This window comes from Nesoenas mayeri (assembly GCF_963082525.1).
Source record: "Nesoenas mayeri genome assembly, chromosome: 14".
NCBI lineage: Eukaryota > Metazoa > Chordata > Aves > Columbiformes > Columbidae > Nesoenas > Nesoenas mayeri.
The window spans coordinates 8555802-8576168 of NC_137556.1; the positions used below are offsets into that span (position 1 = coordinate 8555802).

The 20367-nt window shown below is 42.5% G+C and overlaps 1 protein-coding gene across 5 annotated transcripts in view; it reads left to right on the forward strand.

Annotated features, from left to right (window-relative positions):
* The first annotated feature begins 11191 nt into the window (after positions 1–11191).
* Positions 11192–20367, forward strand: part of FAM13B (family with sequence similarity 13 member B) — a 48788-nt gene continuing 39612 nt past the window's right edge. For all 5 annotated transcript variants that reach the window (XM_080353143.1, XM_080353145.1, XM_080353146.1 and 2 more), the window contains exon 1: positions 11192–11487. The gene's annotated coding sequence lies outside the window, so the exon portion shown is untranslated. The remainder of the gene's footprint in view (positions 11488–20367) is intronic.

Below are 20367 nucleotides of genomic sequence, written 5' to 3' on the forward strand. Positions count from 1 at the left end.
ATCCAATTCCTGTTTATAATAGAAATTCAAGTTAAAATCCAGCCTGGGCGTTACTCCCCTTATTTCAGTGGAGTTTCCCGTCAAGGCGAGGTTTGGACCAGCGATGGCTGATATCATTATATTTTTTTCCTTCCTGAAGACAATCAGATTTCATTGCTATCTGCACTGAGACAACAGAAGTAAATATTCCCAGCAAAAAAAAATGAAAATATTAAAAAGAAAAGCTACTAAAACCACATGGCATTACCGTCTGGCTGCTCCCTCCTCAGCTGCTTGGTGGCTGTCTGAGGCAGTGTGAGTTGGAAAAGGTCAGGGTAATCCCTCCTCTCCTCCCCCCGCCCCAGCCCTTCGCTATTAATATTGATTAGTTCAGTACTGGGATTGCTCGGCATTTCGGGAAAGGAGAGATTGCTGCTGCAGAAAGTGCACGAGGGAGGGAAATGGGAAAACTGATGTGGAAAACTGTCAAAATATATTCTAATTTTTTTTCCCCCTCCTCATCTACCAAGACATTAATACCTAAGTTTCCGTTCCTGCCCTTCTTTCACCATGCTGAGGTTTGAAGTTAAGGTGAGGTTTGGAGTTCACTCAAGGGGATGCTGCTGCCGGATCAGTTTGTGGGGAGATTTTCAGTGCATTTAGCAAAGTGCCTGGGGATCGTCCCCCACCCACCCAGGCCGGCAGAACATGGGCTGGGAGCTCGAGAGGGCTCTGAGCCCAGCCCGGGAATGATTGCCGCCGTCCAGAGCCAAATCCGAGATAAGCCCGGCCTGAGCATCACGCTGGCATCGGGGAGTGTGTCCTGAAAGAAACCACAATAAATTCTTCATTCGCTCCCGTTTTGGCAGCTACAGACCTGCTCACTGGTGTGTCCCTCAGCCCGGTGGTGTGTGGCTCCGTGGACCGGGCAGCTGTCCACAGCCAACCTTCCTGACTGCACTTCGCCAGAAGCCGCATTTGCCTGTTCCTGTGTTCCACCCGTCCCCATGGCCTGCACCACGCTGGGCTTCCTCACAGGGAACCTCTGCAGTTGCAGTGATGGGAGAATGTGTTGTGGGTGCTAAGCGATGTAATTAGCACAAATAGCATGGCCAACAGGACCAGGGCTGTGACCATGCCCTGGACTGGGCACTGGTGAGGCCGTATCTCAAATCCTGGGGTCAGTTTTGGTCCCTCATGACAAGAAAAACCTTGAGGTGCTGGAGTGAGTTGAGAGGAGGGAACGGAGCTGGTGAGGGGCTGGAGCACAAGTGTGATGGGAGCGGCTGAGGGACCTGGGGGGTTCAGCTGGAGAACAGGAGCTGAGGGGAGACCTTCTGACCTCTGAACTGCCTGAAAGGAGCTTGGAGCATGAAGGGTTGGTCTTGTCTGCCAACTAACAAATGATAAGAAGAAATGGCCTCAAGTTGAGCCAGTAGAGGTTTAGATTGGATATTAGGAAAAAATTCTTCATGGAAAGGGTTGTCAGGTATTGGAAAAGGCTGCTCAGGGCAGTGGTGGAGTCACCATCCCTGGAGGTATCTAAAAGATGTGTAGATGAGGCTCTTAGGGACATGCGTTACAGGTGGACTTGGCCATGTTAGCTTAACAGTTGGACTTGGTGATCTCAAAGCTCTTTTCCAAACAAAATTATCTGACGATTCCATGAATTTCAGTAAAAACCTTTAAAATGACTAATAGCTCTTGCATGTATTTGCAAGAAACACTTTGCATTAGATGTGGGGACTACCTGTAGCCACCTCCTGGAATCCGCTGCTCCTGAGGGCTGTGGACACACCTGCAATGTGACGTGGCCCCAGCTGTGCTTCCTGTTGTGCAGCATAAAATTACTGGGGGACTCATTTTTCAAAGCTCCTGGGTTTGGGAAGGAAGGGCTGTGTGCATCCTCCTAGATGTGGTGGGTTTCCTCTTGTGTAACTTTGGATGTCTGCATCTGAATTACTTGTCTAGACCCCATGATAGTCAATAGGGAGGCAACTAAGTTGGGATAAAATTAATTGTGCCCTCAGAGCATCTGAGTTTCTCTGCTGACTATAGAGGGAGCCTGGACAATGAGCTCAGGGAGATGGAAATGTCTCCCAGCTGACTGAGAGCCCTGAGAAGGTGCTGTGGGTATTTCTGTTGGAATAGAATCATTTTGGTTGGAAGAGGACCCTCAAGATAATCGAGTCCAACCATAACCTACATCTAGCACTAAACCATGTCCCTAAGAGCCTCATGTCCGCGTCTTCTAAACCCCTCCAGAGATAGTGACTCCACCACTGCCCTGGGCAGCCTGTTCAAGTGCTTTACAACCCTTTCCGCAAAGAATTTTTTCCTAAAATCCAGTCTTAGGTAGAGTGGGTTTGAGTTTGTGTATGCATGGAGAAAACTGAGGTATCTTAAGGACTTCTTCCAAAGTGTATTTAAAATAATGAACACAAATGCAGTAAAAAACCAAATTATCTTTACTCATCAGCATCTAGAAATAGTGGTTTTTTTCCACCCAGTGATTCCTTCCTTTATCCATCCCATTCTCTGTATCTTCGGAGAGTGCAGGGCTTGCTGCATACTGTGGCAAACAACACTCCAACAACATTTTTTCATGTAGCCGTGTCTGTGGTATTTAAGATAAAGGAGAATGGAATACTGCAGAGGTGGAAAAACCTGCACAACGCTGCTCAGCTGGAGCTCCAAAGAGATCATCTGGGTCCCACTGAGCTCAGCTCTGTGCAAACCTGGCTGTGCTGCTTTGGGACCTAAAATTGTCCTGGCACTAATGTAGCTGCATTTTCGTTATGCTAAAAGCTCAGTTGACTTGTGCAGGCTGGCTCAGTTATCTCTGTGTCTGCACTGACTGCCCATGCGACATCAGTTTGTGTACCAGTCATATTTAGCATTAGGAATGTTTCCTTGCTTCCATCCCCTTACTCCAACCAACTGTCAAAAATAGAAAGCTGTGCTCTTGACTGAAAACCTCTGGGAATAAGCAGGAAGGCGGCTGCTGGGTGAATATTTGGTGTAAGCTGTAGCTGAGATTTGGCACTGAACAGTCTTAGTGTCTGTTTAAAAAGAAAGCATTAACCTCTTCTTGTTAGGCTGGACACAAGATTTAGAAGATCAGAAAAGACTTTAAAACGCTATCTGAATGATTAATGAATGCAGGCAGTTCGTGAGTTTGTTTGTTAAATATATGTCCATTTTCACAAGTAGCAATTAGAATTCTTATAATGAAGAGAGATTATAAATGGAAAAGCTCTTAAACTTTTAGATCGGCACAAGTTCTCTCAGATGTAGAGGGCAAACGAAGTGTTCAGGGCAGCAAAGCAGAAGAATCTTTCCTCTTGCTTTCTCTGTACAGTCACGGGCTTGGCCCCTGGCATTCACAACAGAGCTCGGGCTTTTCTAAACATGCTAAGACATGATGGGCATGCTTGTTTTTTCACCACCACCATTTTAATTGTCTGATTTATTGGCAGACCTAGCATTAAAACCAGTTTGGGACGGATTGTTTGGGCTTCTAGGCTGAAGATGACCAGGTCTTTAATTGATATGAGGTTGAATTTCCGAGGAAGGTGCAACACATAACATAATGATGAGAAATTACGTGTTCTCTCAGTTGAAGTCAGTAGATAATCATCTCCATAACGAACAATTTGACCATTGCATAAAATGTCTGTTAAGTTTCTGTATCTTCTAAATACAGTACTGTGGTCAAATGCAGCTCATGTTGGATTCAAGCCTCATGTTTACACTCCATGCAGGACAGACAGCCACAAGCAGTTTTCATACGGAACATCTGGAGTGTGGCCTGCGGGCACTGCACACCGCGTTGGGGCTGTTTACAGGAGGGAAAGATGGGTCAGTGATATTTTACTCAGATGCCTTTTGATTTCACTGGGAACTGAGATATTTTTGCTCTACGAGCAGCAAAGCAGTTATTTAATAGGTTTTTAAGGGCAGGATTTCAGTCACCACCTTAACTAAGAGGAACATGGCAGTGACTCGGCCTTAGGATGACTGTGGTAGCAATGAACCCCAACAGTGTTTGAGGTGCACAGCAGGAGCTGAATGATCCAGCATATGGGAATGGGGAAAACCGGTAAGCCAGCAGAGCAAACTATTTGATCTTTACAGATCCTATACACCTAAAGTATGGAAAGCCAATATTGGTAAAGTTGTGCCTGAAAAGCTACCTTGGACACAATGGAAATTGAATTTTATTTCAGTCTGCTGCCAAAGGATGAAAGGCTGAGTCAAACCTGCCAGGACTGACACCTCGGATACCAGTGAGTCACCGACAGCATTAAAGTGTGCCTGGCAGCACAACCACGGGCGTCTGTCAGACACCCACAGAGAAACCCAGGAAAACAAATACTTGCTACCAGGATGGAGTAATAGGTGAGAGGAAATGTTTAAAGGGAGCTCAGGTTCAAAGGAAAATTCAGAGGGGAGTCTGAAGAGTGAGGCTGGGAGGTCTGGAGCCTGCTGCCACTTGGCTTTTCCCTTGGCTGTTGTCAGTTGGAAGCAGTGAGCCCAGCCTGCTGGGGCTGCAGGGACATATACATACATACATATAGGCATAGCCTTCATGGACTTGAGGGACGTTGTGCTCATGTTTGGCACAGGAGGTGCTCTGGAAATGCCAAGTTTCATGGAGTCTAGGTGGGCTGCTGCAAAGAAAAGGGATTTATTTCTTTTTGGTGCATCCGTGGGGATCAGATTGCGTCTATTTCTCTACAGAGCTGAGGAGGGATAAGGGACAAAGCACCCTAATGTGAGCAGCCGGTTAGAGGAACAGACGCTGGAGCAGATCAGTGTCTGTAGCTGAGCCAATAAGCTGACACAACTGATTTTATAATCACATTAGTGCTGTCTCGAAATAACACACTCACTCAAATTTAACAGTGATTTCATTTCCAAAATGTTGTGGTATTTTTGGTGCTAAAGGTAAGGGATTAATTTTTTCAAGGTCAAAAGCTGGGCTGGAATCTGCAAACACCCTAATTCCTTTAGGTCCCTATGAGCACTTAGCACCTCCCAGAAAGGTGGTAGGATTGGGCACGTTCTAAGCCATCCTTAGAAGGTTTCCCATTCTTAGAGGAAGGAACAAAAAATTAAAAAACAAAGACTACAGCTTCACTAAAAGGGTTTTCTTAGTTCTCTTTGTGCCTTTTGTTCCATCTTGCTGCCAAAAAAAATATCCACGTTTGGGAACAGAGACAGGTTCCCAGGCTAAAAGACAATGAATCCTGAGGGTGTGAGGAAGGCAGCGATCCCTCTTTGGCAGGATGGCAGCTGTAGCACTGCGCTGCCGGTGTGTAAATACCCAATACTTGTCTTCTACTGTGTGCTTTATCATTACCGAAGGTGTTTCATTTCCCTTATTGAGACCGTTGAGCCTTCAGGGTAGGTGTATACAAACGATGAGGGGAGCGGAGAAGCTAGTTGTAGACAGTCCTTCTGCTTGGGTTATTTTTTCCAATCCCATGTTTTCCAAATAGCTCCGGAGTTCAGGCAGTCTATACTAGGAGCCCCATTGCACCAAAGAGCAAAAAGAGAAAACATAAGCTAGTGGGAGTGGAAATTTTCTCTCTCCCTCTTTTTTTGGTCTTATAAAACTCAGTATGGGGGTAAATTTTTAAAAGTTTAACCAGATGGAGATTTTTGTCTTGAGAACTTACCCAAAAGTGTGTCTTCTAGCATAAAGTATTTGGCTTTGGCCTGGCCTTTCCTAGCAAATGCGGACACGTGCGTGCATTATTACAGGGGGAAAAAAAGAATAAAAAATGTCCATGCACATCCCAGAGACAGGGTGGGGAAAGGAGCATGTGATGTGTTAGTCACATTAGTTGATATGCTATAGAGCATATGAGAGTTTGCGATGAATTCTGGTCTAGAAACACTACTTTGGCATGACTTGAAGTCGTTGCTAACAGTCTTTTTATCTGTCTCTGGACAGAAGTATCTCTTGCAAGCAGCAGGTCTTAGGGAAAGAGTAAGTTTTGGATGAGTGTTGGGAGTGTGCTCCAATGTGGCTCTTCTCAGTGCAGCTGTCTGCCCTGGAATGAAACAATCCACTGCTGGATTTCTCACTCTCTTTGCTTTAAACAAAAGGAAAATGACCATTCCTTATGAAGATCAAATGGTGGCACCCAGTGTGCAGCAAATAGATAACCAATATAATCCAAGATAAGATAATTAAAGATAATGAAATGTAGAGACCTACTAACTTGATATCAACTTCAGATTTTCTTTTTGTCCAGAGGAAAAAGGACAATAGGTGCGTCTGTTGTTACAATCCCCATTGTGCTGGGGTAGACAAGGAGGTGTGGTATCTTTGGCTTTTGGGACATAGAGCTGTGGATGTGGTTTTGATGGGTGCCTAACCAGCACTTCTCTTTGTGTTGCCAAATCATTCCACTTTCAATAGCCTGGGACCTCCTGGCAGCCTAAGTATGTTTTATGTTTTTGGGAAAAGAAGATAAACCCTGAAGTTTTTCAGCTGCTTAAGAAAATGAGGCTGCTGAAGCAGAGGAACAGACCAGGCAAACAAGGGTCTTCTCTACCTGATCTCTGTGAGCAATTCCAGAATAAAAACGTGTATTTCTACTTGAAGGGATTCATACATCATCTCTTCAAAAAATCATTTTCCAATTTCATAAGCTTGTTATACAGAGTAAGCCAAACCCATAGGTATTATACGCTGTGTACAAGGTCAACAATTATGTAAGAAAGTCGTAATCAGTAAGTTCCATATTTAACTTCTCTGTTCAAATGTAAGTGTATTATGTTAAATCCTGTTTTCTTTCAAATGTATGAAAAAAAAAGATACTTCACCTCTTACAGCATCTGAAGTGAACAGCTATCTCTTCAGAACCTGACTGAATTAAAGAATGTTTTCAATTACTGATTTTATGTCTTTTTTTCTTGCAAATGTATATAAAGTGCAGAAATCAGCTGCAGTCTTACTAAGGCTATGTCTTCGTAACAGGGTTAACCTGAGCTCTGCACACCCAAACTGACTCCTCTGGGGTTACAGTACTTTGAGCACAAGTGACCACACCATGAAATAACACAGGAGCAGCAGAGAGTGATTGTGTTGGCAGCAGAAAAATTGTGCTAACTTGAACGAACTGCAGCCTCTCCCCAACGCAGGGTAAAAGCACCACAGCAGCTCAAGCATAGACCCTTGTGAGTGCAAAGAAGGGGAATTCAAAAGAGATGGGGGCATTCAAGCTTTAGTTTAAGTTGACTTTTCAGTGGAGATGAGCTCTGGGGCATGAATTCACGTCTGTCCACAGCCCAAACTGGTGAATGCAGAGAAAAGCAAGAAAGAAGTGAAATACCAAAGTGTGCAATATTGTCATTTTCTCTTGTCTGATGCATACGTTGAATGATTTTTTCCCTTTGGATGAATACTAGCTTGCATAAAATCCAAATAACTCGGCTGTCTACAGATGGGGGGAGGAAGTGTGGGAAGGAGAACAGAAGGAAGGAAATGGAACTGAGAAGATTGAATTAACCTTTCAATGTCTTGAATTTCAAGAAGGGAAGAATTCTTTCCTGTTAAGTCTGTGACCATGCAATTAAAATGTGAACAAGCCTGAAATGCCACGTTTGCCCCATATTCCCAGATCTATACTTTAAAGACATCTTCTAAAACCAAGATTCAGATCCAAAAAGTATGCAAAGGCAGGAAAAAAATCTGATGTTGTAAATGTTTATTTTGACCACAGTAATCTAGTAGAAAAACAAGTAAAAATGTCTGACATTTACACAGAACATGTGCCTTTGATATTGAATTAAGTTTAAAAAATCCTTACATCTGTGTCTACTAATGGCAGACAGTCTTTGAAAAGGTGAATGTGTTTCTCTGTGCTGGAGTTTCTGTTTCTAGAATAGATTCCTTCACCTGTTTGCTTGAGCATTGTGAAGCTTTAAAAATGGACTTTGATTCTTAGGTGCCCTTTCAGACAGTGAGTCAGACCTGGACACTTGCTGATTCAAGGGCCTCCATGGAGAGTCATGAATGTCCAACATGGCCAAGTGTCTTGTGCTGGGCACCCTGAAACAAAATGTTTGTTAGAAAATTCTAGAATGCCGGAAAAGAGGAACAAAGTAAAGTCTCAGTATGGGGACATGTCTGTTTCTGGATGAAATACGCAGTAAAGGAAAGCATCTTGCAGAGCAACTAGCTGGAAAGTTTACTAATTCTTCTTTGGTGTTGAAAGGACTCATGTTTGTCAATATTTTTGCAAGATATCAATAGGATACATCTAAGACAAAAATTGAGTACTTTCAAGCCCTGGAGAGTATATATGTATATATATATATATTATTTTTTTTTTTTGGTGGATGGACAATTAAAACCAAAAGGAAATACTTTGCTCATGCATAGATAATTTCCCCTCCAAGTATAAAACATTGGCATGTAACATTCGGGTATTAGAGCAGACAGTATCTTGCTTTGTTGTGCATCAGACTTCCGTTTCCTTCTAGTAAGATAATGACCCAGTATGAGGGTAAAGAGTTGGATGGCAGGCTATCAACCTTCCAGGGATTTGATGGCATTGCACAATTGATTTAAGTTCTGGAATATTCTAGCTCGGTTTGTACTAAGCTTTGTACAGCAGTGAGGACAGTTGGGATAGAGCTATTATTCTTTCATTTGCTTCAGTTTCGGAGGAGGAGTAATGCAGGGCTGTTGCTGGAACTAGACTTAATTGGAAACTAAAGTGTTCGGAGAACATTTATTCTGAAGTCATATTATGTCAGGACTGAGATTGGGTACCCACGAAGGAAGCATGGCTCCAGTTCTTCTGCGGCATATACTGCTGATAATGACTTGTGCTCATTAATAGCTCTTCCTGAAAACAAGAGAATTGTGCTAGTAATCTTTTCAGATCTACTGAGTTACTTTGTGAGCATCTAGTAGCTGAATCTCCCCAAAACTGCTAGACTGAGCAACTTAACTGGACATGAAAGCTAACACACGGAGCTACAGAAGTGGCTGATCCCTCGTGGTGTGGTCCTGGACATGGATTTACTGATGAGATGGGGATATCATGGCACTCTGGCTCTTCAGTGTCAGGAGCCAGATGCTGACCGGACACATCTGCCAAGCTCCTGGAGCTGTGTAGCAGCTGGTGAATGGGTCCTTCTTGTGAGGAGCCACATGCTGCAGCCTTGTCACCAACTCTGTGCATCGTCACATGTCCTGATGGGTGGGTGACAGTCTATGTCACGCTGTGGGACTGCAGCCACGCTCGTGCTGGGGCTGCTCTGCGTGTGCCTGTGCATTGGGAAGGGGTTAACAAGCCTGTGTGAGCTCCACGCTGTCCTCTCCAGACCACCGAAACCAGGCTGGGTGTCCAAGCTGTGCAGCAGTCTGTGTACTGTGTAAGTGGGAGAGTTACAAAATGCTACCGTAAAATTTGAGTTGTGCCCTGAAACAGATGGGGACAGCTACTGCATCGCTCCATGGTAATCTTTAGCAGCGATCTGAGAGGCAGATGCCTTCCATAGCTGTATTTTGGGGGTGTAACCACGCAGCCTCCCTTCCCTCTATATTTGCTATCTTAGAAAAAGTGGCTCAAGCACCAGGACTCTCAGGTTCTCCTCAACCTTTCAGAAATAGGCAGCGAGAACACAAAGTGAGCAGAAAAGACTGAAATGGCAGCCTGGAACTGCATATGTCTGCCCCCTGCAAGGAACGCTGGAAGCGTGTGAAAGGAGGTAGGTTAAACTGGCACAAAATGGTGTTCTCGGAGCCAGTTCAGAGGAGGGAAGACAGTGTCTTGGACTCAAAAACCAGCAAACAGGTGCTGTGCAGCCCCTGCCTGCTTACCTGCCTCTGCTGTCTGTCTCCTCTTGCCACCTGTGTTTTCTGTGTCATGTTTCTTACCGTTTTATTCCTGTCAACTGGCCAATATATTTGCTGAAGAGCCAGCTGGAGTCCGCTCTCTCCCATGTTTCATCAACAAAATTGCCAGCTTGTTCTGATTCAGTATCTTTATTGTTGTTGATGAGGCTAAATGAATCAGAAAAAACACAGCTATGTATACAAAATACAAATTTGGAAACCTCATCCTGAGGAGAGGAAATTTTATTAACTGTTCAAGAGAAATCTGCTGTGGAAGCAGAATGACAGCAAATACAGACCTCCTGAGAGGTCGTTTTCCCCGACCCTACATACTTTATTGTATTGCTAGTGACACAAAATCTTCTAGCAGGAGAATATAATTTCAGATCCGATTAAAACCAGGCTAATTTACTGTGGGATTGTGACTTTCCTTTCTTTGGATTCTAAATGTAAAACCTCTTAATGAGTCTTAGAAGCGTACCTCTAGATAAAATTTAGAATCCATATTGGAAAATCTGAAACAAGACCCTCCCAGCTATTGGCAATGTACAATTTTCAATTAATCCCATCCTATTTTATATATATATATTTTTTTTTTTTTCTTCTGTATAATCTTTGTCAGTTTTTCATAGAAGGAAAGCTTTCCCTGAGAGGATTTTTAAGGGAATTTAGATGTACTCAGTGTATGCTTTATTAACGCCCCTCCCGCGGCTGCTGGCAGCAATCGCGGCTGCGGTTCCAACGTGGCATGTGGGCACCGCAGGGTCGGGCTTCTTCTGCTCTGGGCTCGCACCTCGTCATTTCCCTGTGCTAACTCGGTTTAAGGGTGCTAAATTTTGTATTTCAAACGGCATTAGCTCTGTCCAAGGGCGCCGGGTCGCTCCTGGCACGCCCCTGGGAAATGTTTGGGAGCGATCGCTCCTCACGCTTCCAATTCTGGAAATGCACGGGGAGTGTTTTAATGCGGTTTTGAGAAATGCAGATCTGAGCAGCAGCCTGTGTGGCGGCCCTGCCGGCGGTGGGGACACTGCGGGCACCGCGGAGCCCGAGGCGGACGGCTGAGTCACTGCAGGGTTAGGAAAAAGTCAATCCCTGTGTCGGGTGCGCTGTGGTTGAGGCTCTGGGCAGCCCGGGGCCATAACGGACGGTGGCCCCAAACCAGGGCGGGCCGGGCCAGCCCGCCCAGCTGTCCCCAGCCGCCAGCCCCCTCCACCGAGCCCGGCGGGCCCTCCCGCCGCCCTGAGGGCGCGGCCGCCACCGGCGGGAACCGGCTCCCTTAGCCCCGCCCTGCCCGCGACCCCTCCCCGCAGCACGTGACCCCGAGGGAGGGGGGCGCGCGCGCTGCACCTGTCAGTCAGCGCGTCACTTCCGCCAGTCGCCGCCGCTACCGTTGGGGACCCTCGCTCGCCCAGGCGCGCTCGAGCCACGGAGCGGCTGCGGGGACGGACGGCGCCCGGGTCGGCAGCGCGGAGGCCGCGGCGGACGGCGGGGACGGCGGCGGCCGACGGAGGAGGAGGAGGCGGCCTGCGAGGAGAGCGGAGCGGCGAGGAGAGGCCCGCGCCGGCCCCCGGGGTAGGAAGAGGCGGAGGAACCTGCCGCTGGTGGTGCTGAGGACGGCGGGGAGGGCGAGTCACCCGGCAACGGTGAGGGGAGCGGGGCGCATGCGCGGGCCGGGCGGGGGTCGCCCCTCTGCGGCGGGGACGGCGGCGGCTCGGCCCGGGCCGGGCTGCCCCTGTTAGAGGAGGCTTGTGGGGGAGGGAGGGCGTCGCGTCAGGCTTCAGGAACCTTCTGGGAGCTGCGCTGATAAGGGGCGCGGGAACTTCCTCGTGTGGTGGCGGAGCCGGGCGCGCCGCGGGGCTGCGCCGTGCAGAAGTTGCTAGAGCCTCCCGGGGGAGCTGTCAAGCAGGGCGGGCGTTCCCCAGGCTGCGCTGGTGGCGATGGGACCTCGGAGCTGCCCTGACAGCCAGCAGGCATCTCTTGGCTCTTCCCGCGGAGTTGTCTGCCGAGCCCGTTCCCTCCTCCTCCCCTGGAGGATCAGCCTTGTCCCCCTGCCCTGGGGCTTGGCACGCTGACAGCCCGCCAGCTCCCTGCCAGCAAAGTTGCTTCCAGAAGTTAGAGAAGGGTTGTCACTAAATCTTCTGTGAATACGAAGGCAACGCTGGCATTAAGAGCTCTAGCTCATGGACTTAATGCTCCAGCCTGTGACTAAATGTATCGTCTGAGGAATCTCTCAGTGTGGGCTTCCATTGTTCTTGGAAGCTCCCTGAGGGATTTAAACATTTGAGTGCAAATGCTCCTTGCTACCAAAATTTGCTTTAACCTGAGATGTTCCAGTGTTAGGGTATTTCATGCCATCTTGAAATAAAGCCCAAACAAAACAACCCACCCCTGCAGTCAAACAGTGCAACTTGAACTTTTAATACACAGATGACTTACTCTTGAGTTCCTTGTTCTGGCTGCATTTTGAATTTTTACAAAATTTGTTACTGCTGTCAGACTGAAGGGGCGGGGAAAGGTAACGAATGAAGAAAGGAAATATCACCTAATCTCTCTTGCCTGTTTAAAGAAAATAAACTGAATATACCAAACCCTATACAGTTGTTTGTTTTTTTCAGGCATATGTTCCTGAGTATTGTCAGGCATGGAATAGTTAGCATGTGACTTTGGAATAAATTGTTCAACTGGATTAGCATTAATGTTGGAAGTTTTTCTGTCTTTGTGCAGTTTAATCTGCCAGCATTAAAAAAAAAAAAAAAAAGCTACTTTGTTCTATATGATAACAGATTCAAATTCAGTTGTTTCATTAGTCTATTTAGTGGGTTTTTTTGATTGGTTTCTTTGGGTTTTTTTCCCTGCTCATTGCTAGTAGATTTGTTGGATAGATTTGAAGGTATTTAGAATCTCATTTTAAAAATCTGCTTTGTCTGTATTTTCTATGTTGTTTAGCACCACAGGGATCCTTTCCTTGTCTTGACATTATAATGATGAGTCAAATATCTCGATATTTTCAAAGCATCAGCCTGGAAATTTACACTATTATTTTAGAAAAATCAGTCAAGTAGAGTGTTTCATGGCTGCATTTAAAGAAGTTGACTGGGGGGGCTCCTGATAATTTCTAATGCTTGCAAATTTTGACATGGACAGCATGTTAAAACATCTGAGTTCGGCAAATGATAGTTTTTATCTGCTCGGTCTCTGGGCTCTTGCTGTATGCACTGCTTGTAACATTGGAGGCCCTTCTGACAGCTCATTAAGAGACTTAATTTAACATTTGTCCTGAGTGGCTCATGATAGGAGACCTGTGTAAGCAGTGATGCTTTGCTTTCTAATGTACATAACAGCATGTTTGCAAAAGCAGGTGAGGCCAAATAAATATTCCTTGCATTTGGAACAGACATTAGTCAAGTTTGGTGAAACCCCTGAATTTCTGTGTTTGAAGGCTTTTTGTGGTTTTGCCTTTTTCACATACTCAACCTTTTGATATCTGCTCAAATGTTTATAGCTCAGCAGTGATGCTCTCTTTGAAGGCTCATTAGAAAGTGAGGAAAACCTGCCAAGTCTGATTATTTAGTTTGGATTTTTTTTGTTGTTTGGGTTGTTTTTTTTTCCCTCCCCCCAAAAGAAGAAGCTGCAGCTCTAAGGAAGAGGAAGTGATGTTGGCAAGAGAATGCCTTCGGGTTGTTCTTCTGTTCTGCGGGTAACACCAGATTATTTTATGCTGCCATGTTAGCACACAACCCAAAAATCTAGTAGCCTTTGTAATGAGTGTGAACTGACAGCTTGCAGGGCAATTCAGTATTGGGATCTGTGAGGATGAAAGATGGTAAACTTTTCAATTTTTTGTATTGCAGACCCAGTTATATACATATTAATGATTTCAGATGTGAGGACTGTTACTTAGGAACTAAAAAACCCCATTTTATCTGAAACACCTGAGGAGGAGGTACAGAATTGAAGGAATATGAAATCCTCTATGAAGGGGTCTGAAAGAGGGAGTTTTGTTACTTGTCATGCAGTTTTTACAGTGACTGATATATCAGTTATTCATTAGAGAGGCTCTGTGTCTCTTGTCAAAATTATATTGAGTCAGAGAATAGAAGAATTTCACATTGCTCCCTGGAAAGTTAGTAAACATAGTTCAGAAGGTGATTATAGTGCTGAAAAATCAGCCCTACCAAAAAAACCCATGTTTGCAATGTATGGGTGGAGTCGTTCATTACAAGAAATGGATAATATTTTGCAGCTGGATCTAGTACGTTTTCTGATTATAGTGAAATAAATAGTTCTGTTGTGATAGTAACAAACAGTTCTGCTCCTATGGTTTCTCACCTGTGAATGTGTGAAATTTTATCTAGTATATTTGTCCTAAAAGGAGAAAAAGATGACTAACTTGAGCTTAAAATAAAGATACTGCATTATGTTTATGTTCAAACAGCTTGTAACAAAGACTGTGGTTGCAGAGGCTCTTTCATATTCAGAGGTTTAAATGGTTTATTTTCTTCACTGTCTGGACATTTGTAAGGACATTGGGTGAGGCAGCTGCTTTGTCAGAAGAATGATCAGGTGGGAACCCCGAGATGTTGTCCAGGTTCCAGTCTCACTGTTCTTTTCATACATCTCTTCCGTTCAATATTCCCTGCAGTGTGGTCGTGATTAAAATTTGTGCTCAGCTGTGTAGGATAATAATACTTGGGCAAAATTGGAAAGATGAGAGCTGGAATCTTATGAATGTGGTTCTTTCTTCCTTTATATTTTTTTAACGTGTATATTTACAAGTTTTTTTTCCCCCTTTTTGCTGAACTTCGTGTTTCATTAAATGCTCTGTTGTCTTGTTGGTCTCTTGATGTAATCAGGTTACCTAATTATGGTCTGCAATGTCATTTCTAAGGTTGTGATTTCTGGTGGTATCTTCAGATTTTGTCACGATCAAGTTGTGACAAGAATTGCTTGTGGAGAAAACCTCATTAGCAGTCCTCTCTTTTTTTTTATTTTCTGTTTTTCCTCCCTCCTCCCCCTTTCCACTGTAATTCAAAGAGTCATTGCTACAGAACTGAACTCTTCATTGAAAATGTTAGTTTCTCCTTCAATGGGGATGCTAAGAGTGTCTCTTATTTTAGTGGCATGTGGTCATCGTTCTGACAGAGGCTGTGTTTCTCTTGCAAATGGGCTCTGTATTATATTTTGTAATGTTGAGTTCCACTGTATATTTCTGCTTAGCTGTTTGGGAGAAACAAGTCGATGATAAATGTATGTAATAGGATAACTTATGTATAATAAATTAAGTGCATTATATATTTATAGTTTTTTGGTGTCTGTGAGGTAGCTTGACTTCTATTCCAAAGTCTGTTTTAACAGCAGTGGCAATTGTTAAGCTGCCTTGGTTTTATCACTTGAACCTCTCAGGTTGCATAGTTTTACTGATATTTTCTTCCTGTCTCTTCCCTTACTGTACTTTTATAATACCATTGCACCCCTGTATTATCTGATGAAGTGGCAATTATATGTGTGTGGTTGGCGGAGTACTGCTTTACTTTGGGGGGAGGCACGTAGGATGAATATAATTAGCTGTTGCACAAGATACAAAAGCCTTTTTATTTATTAACTGCTGTTGGTAAGAATGTGATGGGATCTGTGTGAGCAGGAAGTTTCCTTATAATTCTGCACATGTGCATTGGCAGCGGCAGCTGAGAGCAAATCTGGCAGGGTTCGGTGGTGGGTGTGAACCAGCAAGCAAACATCTACTTTGGTCTGGTATCGCTGATGCTTTTAGTTAATTCCTCTTGCTACAATATAGTTGCAGAAGGATTATGAGTTACTGTAATGCTGTTAAAAAGCCTTTGGATTTTATCAAGTAAGTGAATGTGTTACCTTTGCATATCAAAACACTTGAAAATCAGTTAACAGATTTTGGTAGTAGTAGCTTGCTCTTTTAAAATATGAATGTTTTGGAATGTTGCTTAAATCATTCACTGTATTTGGGGCTTTCTTAATGTTATTACAATACAGTTGCTAAATGCTTAATTTGCTTTTTCAAATTTCAAATTTTGTAGGTGTTTTTGATAAATTTTGCATTTATTCTAACTAAAGCCTATCCACTTTTCTGGATGTTGGATATGCCTCTTATGAAGATATGTGTTTCATGATGAGCTTTTTCAGAGAAAGTGTGATCCGGTTCTGCCAGCTTAAATTGTAGACTAAACTTTTTAATGACTGGAAAAGAAATACTGAGACATACTATGGTTTCTTGGCTTGTAAATTTTAAAACTGAAATCCAGATTTCTAGCAGGTTTTTTATTATCTGTTTTAGAAGACCTTTCATGAGTTGTTGTGTTGCTTTCTTCCATGGTAATGACACAAGGTTTAATTTGAGTAGTTCTAATTTGTAAATGAGAAGACTTGCTACTGCATTTCCAGGAAACAAAAATTGCGTTACAATTGCATTCCACTAAATCTGATGCTGTATTTTTTGGTGCTTTTATTTGCTTTGTCAGTTTAACCACTGTTATGTCCATCGAGTATTTTCTGAGACTGTCTCAGAGGTGCTGGTGGCAGATGATGGAGAATTTCAGATGATTCAGTTGAGCTTGAGTGTGTGTGAGAGAGTAAACATGTGAAGGCACATACATGAAAGTAGTGAGCTTATTAATTAAGGAGCTGGTGTTGCATTCTTCTTCTGACTCCTTTTGTGATTGTGTGCAAAACTGCAACAGGCTTGGTTTCTTTAGGTTCTGATTTAACCCATACACAGACAGGTCAGTGAGGAGTTAATAACCATACTAAGAAACAAAGGGAGCAGGAAAGTCACATCTGTCTGAAAAGATGTTTATTTTAATGGGCTTTCCTTCAAGAGTACAAGTTAAATTCTGTAGTTATACTGATTTTAAAACCTTATGGCTTGATGTGGAATATATTCCGTACATGATCAGCTTGTTAAATTAAAATGACTGAGCCAAATTATCTGTTTTGCCAATCCAGATTTTTGACTAAAATGCCTTTCAATAGCTGATTTCACTGGCAGTCAAAAGATGAAATATTGCTTAAAGAGTCTATTTTAAGGTAATCTTGCTCATTTTAAAACTTCTTTCTTTAAATAGTTTTTGTTTTGACTACTCAAATATATTAATGAGTACTTCAATGTGGCTTCTAAATTATTCTTACATGGAGGATATTCTGTCTCTTCATCTTCAAGTACTCGCAGAGCTCTGCATGCTTTTAACTGTGCTCTTGAGACAAGTATCATTTATCCTTTTCTATGTCCTGACTGTGTGGCAGTGTTATGTTTGTTTGCTTAAAGCTTGTGGTGGAGTATTTTTCAGGTTTTTTTTGTTTAATTTGTTTTATTTTTCCTCCAAGCTGTGTCCCCTGCCCCAACCTGACCATCTTTTCAATTTTGACTAGATTAATTAAAATGAGCAAAATAATCTATTTTTCTTAGCTGAACAAAAGCTGAAAATCAGATGAGCAAAGGCTCTTCTGCCCAAAAGCACTTCATCCATTCAGAAGCTAACAGTAATTTGAGTACACAAATGGCATAAAAGTCATCAGTTAGTGTCAGTTGTTATAATCGTGGCATTAAAAAAATCCGTTTCCTTTTATCTTGATAAAACTCAAGAGCAAAGAGCCCAGTGCTGGTTGCCATGTTTTTGAAACCATAAATTAAATGGTGTGTAGCACGGCTGTTCCCGTTGGGCTGTGTGTTCCCTGCCGGCTGGTGCCCACAGGTGTCCTGGGGAAGCCTCCCTGGTGCTCTCGCCTGGCAGCTGCCTCTGGATCGTGTTGTTACATGAGGAAAGTTTCTGTGGTTCCAACTTGGAATCTGTGTCATAAGTTTGGGCCATCATTTTGAAATTTGTAAAATCTCTTATAACTTTGAACATTTGAAACTTAGCTAAAAAAATTAATTCTTTATTTGGATTTAAAAGCTTGTTTACTACGTACATCTAGAGGGACATCACAGATTTTGCCTCGTTATAAGTCATGTAAGTAACTGCATACATTATTTTTATTTATCAAATACAGAGTAAGAAATTCTAATTTTTGAGACACCGTAATGCTTTTATGGCATTTTATTTGTAAATAAACCTCCTTATATTGCAGAAAGCAAGTATTTAGGACCCTGTGGGTGGCTTAAAGGACAACAGCACTGTGGACTGAAAAAGCCCAAGTCTTAATTTGAGATGTATTTCCTGAGAAGTAGGGACAAGCGATTTTACTGCCCTATATCACTTTTTTTTTTTCCTATCTAAAGATCTTACATTTAGTTTTTCTTGTTCATATGTTACAGAAAAAATCACTGATGATTTCTGCTTATTCCACAAAATAATATACTAAAAATAGAGCAGAATGGCAGTCACTGGTAACTTCAGATTTGGCTTCACAGACAATATGAATTATTTGCTAGACAAAACAAGCAAATAAAGCAATTGCTTAAATAGTTGAGACTTGTGGCAGAAATTCTGCATGCAGAATTAATGTTTTAATTCTTGTGGTGTGGTTTCAGTTTGTAGCCTTTTTACTTGTTTATTTTTACTTGTCCTTTCATTTCGTCGTTTTAAGGAAAGGTGGTAGAGTCCTGAGGACTTTAATTTTAAATGACAACATGTATTTGTAGTTCAGCCAGTGACGTAAAAGCTGAACTGAATTTAAGTCTAAACTTTCTTATGTATTCCTCAAATATTAACAGCCATGTATTCTGTGTTTTCTTAGTGGCATTTCATATGTGGGTGTGAATACTTCTGTAGTTGCCAAGATAAGTGAATGCTATTATGATGGCAAAATGAAACTCGTGGTGCTATTTTCCCAGCAGACTCCTTATTAAAAACAAAAAGCACAAAAAAACCCCCTGAACCAGATTTTTTTGAAATAACAGAAGAGAGAAAAGGACTACACAATACAGAATGAAACTTAGTGTTTTACCCTCATTTAAGATGCTTGGACTCAAGATGTTGCATAGGACATAGTATGATTTTTTTCAGTCTCTTGTAAAATTGCAGTATAAGAAGTGGTCACAGTAAGGTGTATTTTTAGTTTTGTGTAGTTAAGTTTTGTAGAACATTATTGTAGCTTAGGGGATCTTTGTAGATGTTTGTAGTTACAAGGTAGTTTGTAGTAACAAGGTAGATTGAGAAAGATGCAACCAGAATATTTATAATAAAGCACAAACTAGAGTGTGTGGGGTTTTTGTGTGTGTGGGTTTTTTTTAATTAATTGTGTTTCTCTTGATAGGACTTGGGAAGCCTGTAGGTTTGAAATTGGAGTGCAAAGCACATGTACAAAAGGGTCAGGATAATATGGACAAAAGTAAGAATAGTTGATTGAATGGATCAGCTCCTGTTTTCTGAAACATTTGATTATGGCAAAGTATTGCTTAGTATTTGTAAAAGACTCTAGAAATCATTCTGAAGCTTGTATATCTTGTTCTGGTTTTCATATGTGTCTCCATTGAAGTGGTATACTTCTGAGTCAAGGAGGGCAAGCGGGAAAGCTGTTCATCAATATCAAAAGTAGAGATAATAATATTTAATTATTAACAGTTTCTGAGCCTCTCCTTCAGTTTTACAGTGTTGGAAATAACAGGAAATAAAACTTGCTGGAAGTCAGGGAACTTTTTTAAAGTTTCTAGCTTTTTCTAGACTTGGTAAATATCAAATGCATTGTATCACAGCCTGTGAAGGTCAATCCAAACCTACACTAAAAGGCAGAAGGCTTAAATGCTCTGAAAAGAAAGTGTTGTGTATTATGATATTTTTGAGGTGTGTGTGTGTGTATGAGGATGTGTGCATCTGAGAGGGTGAAAACTGGCCTTTCACTAATTCTTCTAGGTGCTGGTAAGGCACATAAAACTTTGTTTAAAGTACAAGCTTGGGTTGTAAATCTATTTTTTCTCTAACAATGAGACAACCAGGCGGTTTCAACTTCATCGTTATGTTGCCAAGCTAGTTAAAATAGAAGACATTTCTTTTATTCATGTCTCCTGAATGATATTAATATTCAGGTAGCTTATTTGTCTGCAGCACCTGGTAAAAATGGCTGTGCTTTTATGTCAACTAACTTGGCGTAAAGTTATCTTTGCTAAGAAAGCTGGACTTCAAGATTGTTCGTTTGGTGTTGAATTATAAAGTGGTTGTTTCTAATTTGCTCTTTTATTAGGTGATGTTTGTTTTGAAGGTTTATTTGTTTGCTTCAGCAAGGCAGCCTGGAGCATTGTGGCAGATCCATCAAAGATTTTTTCCCAGCTGCTGTGAACTGTACAGCTGGCTAACGTGAGACTGGCTGGTTCCTTGTGGATAGATTGACTTTGGTAGGACTTGAGAAAACAGGCTGTGTGCATCTTCATATTTTAAAAATGATGTGATATATTTGAGTTGATTAAAATTACTTGCATACAAAGATTATGTTGACAATCAATATACCAAAATAATGAGAAAAATGGCTGGGCAGTGTCTTCATAAATTGTAGGAGAGTCATGAATTGTGACTGCTTCACTGCTAAAATCTGGCAGCATCTTTTAGTAACCAAGAATG